The sequence below is a fragment of the Neovison vison genome, chromosome 12 (genome assembly GCF_020171115.1).
Source record: "Neovison vison isolate M4711 chromosome 12, ASM_NN_V1, whole genome shotgun sequence".
Taxonomy (NCBI): Eukaryota; Metazoa; Chordata; class Mammalia; order Carnivora; family Mustelidae; genus Neogale; species Neogale vison.
The window spans coordinates 99,109,016-99,115,528 of NC_058102.1; positions in this window are offsets into that span (position 1 = coordinate 99,109,016).

The window sequence follows — 6,513 nt, forward strand, 5'->3', positions numbered from 1 at the left end:
TGTAAGAGCACCTGACCCAGAGCTCTGCGTGGTAGGTTTCTCTACCTCCTGGAACTGCCTATCAACTGGTGGGGTATTTGCATTCAGGCAATGGGTCAGAGCTGGAACCAAAAGGTTGGAGTCTGTATGTAAGGAAAGGAGAAGAGGGCTAAGAATAGAACACTGGAGAACAGTGAAGGGACAAGGAAAGGTGAGTCAAGGGGGGAGGGGCAAAAGGTTGCTCAAAAAGAGAGGGTGGGAGGGAGAGGAAGAGAGAAAGAGCATCCCAGCATTGCAAAGGGTAAGGAGTTAGCAGTGTCACAAGCCCACAGGCCAGGAAGACTGAATTTGAGCACTTGGGCAAGGACTGTTTCTGTCCCAGGGATGGTGGTGAGAACAAATTAGGCCATTAGGAATGTCAAGTAAAACAAGGATGGTGAGGTAGTTTTTTCAAAAGCTGGCTTCTTTTGAAGCTAGAAGCTAGAAAGGGATAAGAAGCTAGAAAGGGATAACATCCACATTTTGTTTATTTCTAAAATGTCTATATATTGAAAAGAGAAAACCAAGAGAGGATCACAGTGAACGAAGCACGAGAGAGCAGGGGTGCTGTATGGAACAGGCTCCTGAGGAGGTGAGGTGAGCACATCCAGAGCCTCTCTGGGAGGAGAGGAGCCTCAGGGAGGAGCTTCTCCCCATCTGTTTACCCATCCAAGCTTTTCCCATTGAACTTCACAAGTGCCCTGGATGATTCTGCATGCCACGGAGATGGAGTCAAGAGACCACAGGACAGGCCCGAAGTCATCAGCTACTAAACGGTGGAAGAGAGCTCCACCCCCAGCTCTGTGGACTAGGAGGGACATTCTTTCTCTTCCCAGTTGTGGTATCTCCTTCTACTCATGCCAACTGTCATTCTACGCCAAGTGAGGACCTTGCCCACTGTGTGTCCCTCAAGACAATGCCACCACCCACCCACCTTTGTCTGTCTGGGTCCAGCAGTGCCCAGCATGGAGGAAGCACCTCAGGAAATGAACCTCAGTGTGCTGTCACCATGACCCCAGGAAAAGGGCAATGACAGGATCCACTCCATGTGGAGAAGACATCCAAGGGATATCACTGACAGGACCAGAAACCAAAGTTTCTATGTTATCCTCAGTGCCCCAACTTGGACCTGGGAATGGATGGTGGTAGGAGAAGGCCAATCTTGAATTAAATATTCCTCAATAAAGCTTCAGGGTAATGACTATGATTTCCAATCTTCGAATGAAAAACAATTGAAGTGCGGCAAGTGACTGCCTCTCCCACGGCCACACAGCTAATAAAGTACAAAGTTGAGTCAAAAACCCGTATCTCCAGGGTTGGCTCTGTCATCCCAAAGCAAACACAAGTTCACAGGAAGGGATTCTGAGGCAGAGAGGTCACATTTGGAGTCTCCACCAATCTGGATTACACACTACCAGCCCCTCCCCATCTGAAGGGCAAGCCCAGAACTGACTTCATCCTCCTGCTAACTTACTAGGAGAATTTTCTGGAGTTGAGAATCATTAGCTGGGACTAAAGACACCTTAGTCACATGTACAGAGACGAAATCTCTGGTCACAGTGTGGAGAGCCCCAGAGAAGATCCCAGCATCTCCAGGCCTTAGGGAGGGGTCTCCATGTACTCTGAGGGCAGCCTCCTGGGATTGACTTGGTCCAACTCCGGGGAAGCCCCAGCCATTCCACTGTCTCCTGAGGTGCTTAGTCTGACCTCCTGGGTGACTTCCCCTACCAAAGGCCTCTCCCGAGAAAGCTCTCACAATCTCTCTCAGGATCCAGAATTCACCAGGGAAGGTAGTCCAGGTGATAGGTGAGATGGTGAGGGGAAAGGCAACAAGAGGATGCCCGGATGTCTGTCAGGTTCATGCCAGCCCCACAGTGAAGGTGGGCATCCGCTAGCCCTAGCCAGCCCTTGATGACTTAGCAGGCAGCTCTGGGGTGGGAGAATAGAGGATAGAGAGAACACACCATGGAAGACTGGTTCTCATTGGTCCCTGTCATCATAAAAAGAGGCCCAGAGAGACAGTGCCAACACACTAGCTCCCAGGACCTCTGAGGATTCTGTGGTATATCTACTTCGGCACATGGAAGCATGAGGTTCACAGCTTCTCCTCTTCATGGCAGCTCTGGCTAGGGCCCTAGACTATGCCTGTGAATATGGCCCTTCCCCTGCTCCCATCCTTACAACCCCCATACAGTGGACCCTGCCTTCATTCCTCCCTTCCCCTCCTCCACAGAGACAGTTTTCCCAACTGTGTCTCTAGCCCTCTCCTGCCTCCCACTGGGTTCTCCACACTGGTTTTCCCATGTCCACTGATCACAGGAAGCCAGGCCCCTCTGGTCCTGTGTGGCTGTACCACCCAGTTTCTAGTTTGCCCACTCTGCTCTAGCCACTAGGGCATTCTTTTTCTCCTCCAATGAGCCACCATTTCCCATCTGCCCATCCCCTACCCCATCTTTTGCATCCCCCCTACTGTCAACCCCCTTCTATCGGATCTTCAAATGCTTGCCCTTTCACCTCTCCACAGCAATGGGTTGATTTCCTCAGAGCAGCCTTATTGAATCCCCAGAACAGTTTTGGCCCCTACTATCCATCTCACTGCCTCCTGTATGAGACCCTCCTACCACCATCACCATGTAATGGAATCATTGTTCACGTAATTATGTTAATTCCTCCAATTCCCCCCACAAACTGTCAGCTTCCCAAGCAAAGACTAGCGTCCTCAAAGCTATATCCTCAACTTCTAATACAATGTCTGGTGGGATTGTATTAGATTAGATTTGATATGTGCCCCATTCATGTTATGGAAAGAATGGAGGACTGGGGGCCTCACATTACCCAATAATCAGAACCTGTCCTGTCCCATCACAACAAACAGGTCATGCCCCTTCCATCTTAATTATAAACCTCAGACATCTAACAAGGCATGGAAGAAAGTCAGAAACAGATTTTACTCTCATAGGGATGATAGGAGTTGTCTAAATCTGTGGAGAGGATAACAGAGAGAGGGTTTGGGTTTAGATATTACAGAGCTTTTCTGGTGGACCCTGTGTGGCAGCCATTTCTCTCCCATCTGTCCACACCCACGCTCCTATGAGTAAAGGTCTGGGAACTTCAGGCAGCCCCCATTTGATCTGGCTCACCTGACTTGACACAGCCATCTTCCCTCCTTTGCCAATGACCCAGAGGCTGCCTTGGCCCTGGGATCTATGAACCATGAGTCCTTCCTCTCCTCCCCGCCCCAACTCTGTGTTAGGAGGGTTATTGCTGAGATGTGAGTAGAAGAAAGAAGAGAAGTGGACCCCAGTAGAAGCATCCCCACAACCTTCCCCAAGGCCACGCCCCTAACTCCACCCCACACAGGAGACTGGAACCACCACAGCCCCTCCCCACTGAAACTTTTCTCCTGCTGTGCCTTCAAATGTCTCCAATTTCTCACCCACATTCTAACTACCATGGTTGCCTGATACCAGATTGCCCCTTGGGTCTAAGCCTTCCCACAGCAGAGCCTGCCCAGGTGGGAAAGGAGCAGGTCCTTCAGCCTCCGGTAAATCTGATCTCCATCCCTCCAACTTCTGTGCAAGGCCAGTTGGGTGAAGTTGAAAAGGGGAAGATGGAGTTGAGGAGGATGGACAAGGTGGAGCTGGTGCCTGGGCAGCATTCATATTCTCTTCCCTCCCACTCTTCCCACTCCATCCTCAACTCTCTCTCCCTCTGTCTTTCCACCTCCTTTTCTCATGCGTCGAACTTAGAGTATGTGAGCATTTTCCTTAAAGAGAAATGAGGTGCAAAGCGTAGTCAGGCACCCACAGTATGGAGGAAACCTCCCATGAGGCATCATTGAGCACCCTGGTCCTTCACCCTCAACCACAGCTTCCAGACTGAACCTCCCCAGAGAGCACAAGCCCCAGAAAATTCTTTGACTCATATGCACTCCCTCGCCCATGTCTGCAAGAGCTGAACTTCAATTCTTAAACTGTTTGCCCTCTTATTCCTTGCTTTCCCTGCCCAATGACATTTTACTATGCATCAGAATGTTCAGCCAGACTTTTTCCACAGCCCTGGAGTCAGCAATAGGGTCCACAGCTAGAACCACAGCCCACTAGTACCCTACATTCCATGGAAAACTTCTGACACCTGGAGCATTACATCACCCTGAGACATAACAATAGTTAGGAAAGCCATCCAACCCCAATCAGCCCCAGGACTATCATTTCTTGCCCTGTGGAGTAGGAGAAAAATGGAATCATCAAGATTACTGGCTCTGTGAGGAATGTAGTGGTCCTATCAAAGAGATTTTTCTTGAATGCCCCCATGAAAGAAGGGAGGGAGATGTTGCTGCCATCCTCCAAGTCAGGTAAGGGGCTGTGGGACTCACTCATAAACTGAAGGTTCTAGCCTAAGAGAAGACTGGTATCACCCTTTATGGACAGATGTTCATTCTAGACTGACCTGGAACTGTCCAGACTGGAACACAGTAGGACAGCTATAAGGAGAGCCTTTGTTCCCAGGTAGCAAGAATATATTAATTACGGAAAGCTACACTACTATAAACAGCAATCCAAAGTATAATGGCTCAAACACAGTAGAAACTTGTATCTTGCTCATGTATTAGATTTGAGGGAAGGGGCAGTCATCAGTCTTCTCCATGTAATCTTTTAAGGATTCAGGCTGACAACTGTTCTGCCATCTTCAATATCTGACATCTTCAATACCTGTTATCTTCATCACCACTGCAACTGCAGGAGAGTGGAAAGAGCATGCAGCAGATTGCTTGGAGGTTTGTCTGGGCTATACTAGCAAGTGATACACATTGTTGGCAAGAACTCAGTCTCACAGCCACACTTAACAGCAAGGGTTGGGAAATGTCAGCAGGAAGATAACCAGAATGAATGTTGGTATTCCTGTGGCAACTGCCACAGGGCAGAGTGAAAAACAAAATGTGCCTGCTTGTCATCTGAAACTTCTAGAGGAAAAAAGTTTTCCATGTAGGCCATAGAAGAGATGCAAGAAGACATCCCTACCTCAGTCTCCTGAAACCTCTGGAGGGCAAAGAAGAGAACTCGAAATTTCCTTTTGCTCTCATGAATGCGTTTAGAAGAGTGGTCAAGGCCAAGAGTCTGTCTGAAAGGTTCCATGCTAGAAGAAAGGAGGCAGCACCTGGTGAGAACTTTGAGTTGGAGGCCACCAGCAGGGCCCAAGGGAACTGCCATTTATTGAGGGGTTCCACAAAAATAGCAAGAGCTGAAGTCCTGAAGCTGAACACCTTTCACCTGGAGACCATCATACCTTGTATCAGCGGAAGTACCCAGAGGAGCAGATGAATGGAGACCAAGACAGAAATGAGGACTTCATCCTCCATTACAGTGACCAGTTACATCAGAAGATCTCTGCCTGCCCTGTCCCACCTCCCTGAGATTCAGAACTGGATCCCCTCCCCTTTCATGTCTCTCCAATTAAGTGGCTGCTGGGAAAGAAAAGGAGGTAAAATTTTAAACTGCAAGGACTCTTAATAACCAAAAGACACTGAAAAATGTGGAATCTGCTCATTTTGTCCCTAAAAATATGGGAAAGGGAAATTTGACATATTTGGAAGCACTGTTTGCAGAAAAAGAAACTTCACCAAATATTGGCTGGTCAATTGTCATTTCCAAAGATAAAATTAGCCTACAAGGACCAGAATCTGCCATCCTGGAAATAGTCATGAGCTGAACTCTTAGTTCTGAAGGAGTCTTCTTTCATGTCTACTAAAAATTCAGCTCCAATTTTCAAAAAGTTCAGGAAGCCACAGAGAAAGAGTCATGGAGATTAATAAAGCAAGCATGATTAAATGTTAACATTTGGGGACTCCAATCCCCAGTGGACCTAGGAAGAATATGTGAAGACTCTATACTATTTTTGCAAATTCCCTGTAAGTCTGAAATTATTTCAAAATAAAAAAGTAAAGATGTTACATAAAATGTAAAGAAGAAGAAGAAAAAGAAATAAGTAAAATCAGGAGATTTCACAAGAAAATCCAGATCTCCAATTTCCCTTGAAGAGGCTGAATGTCAACAATCAGATCGAGGGAAGGGCAGCTGACCACTTTAGAAGGCACAGGCATAACCCAGCTTGCTCCAGATCTACCATTTCGTCTTGACTCCTTAACCCTGAGGTAGAAGAACACATGATTTATCATTGCACTGTTGTCTGCCTTACATCTGGCCTGCCTGGTTCATTTATGTTACCTACCTGATACCTGCAGGCATTGAAATTTGTGACCCTTAACCCTGATCTTTCACTCCAAGTTCCTATCTGGTCATTGCCAAGTGAAGTAACTGGATCACATGGGAACCATGAGACTTCTTTTTGCTTAGATCATGGGCAGCGGGACTGGCTCCTTGTTCTTCATGGACTTATTCTGTGGCTCTCTGGGGCTCACCAGGAACCGGGGGAAAAAAAGAGTCTTTCAGGGACGCCTGGGTGGCGCAGTTGGTTAAACGACTGCCTCCGGCTCAG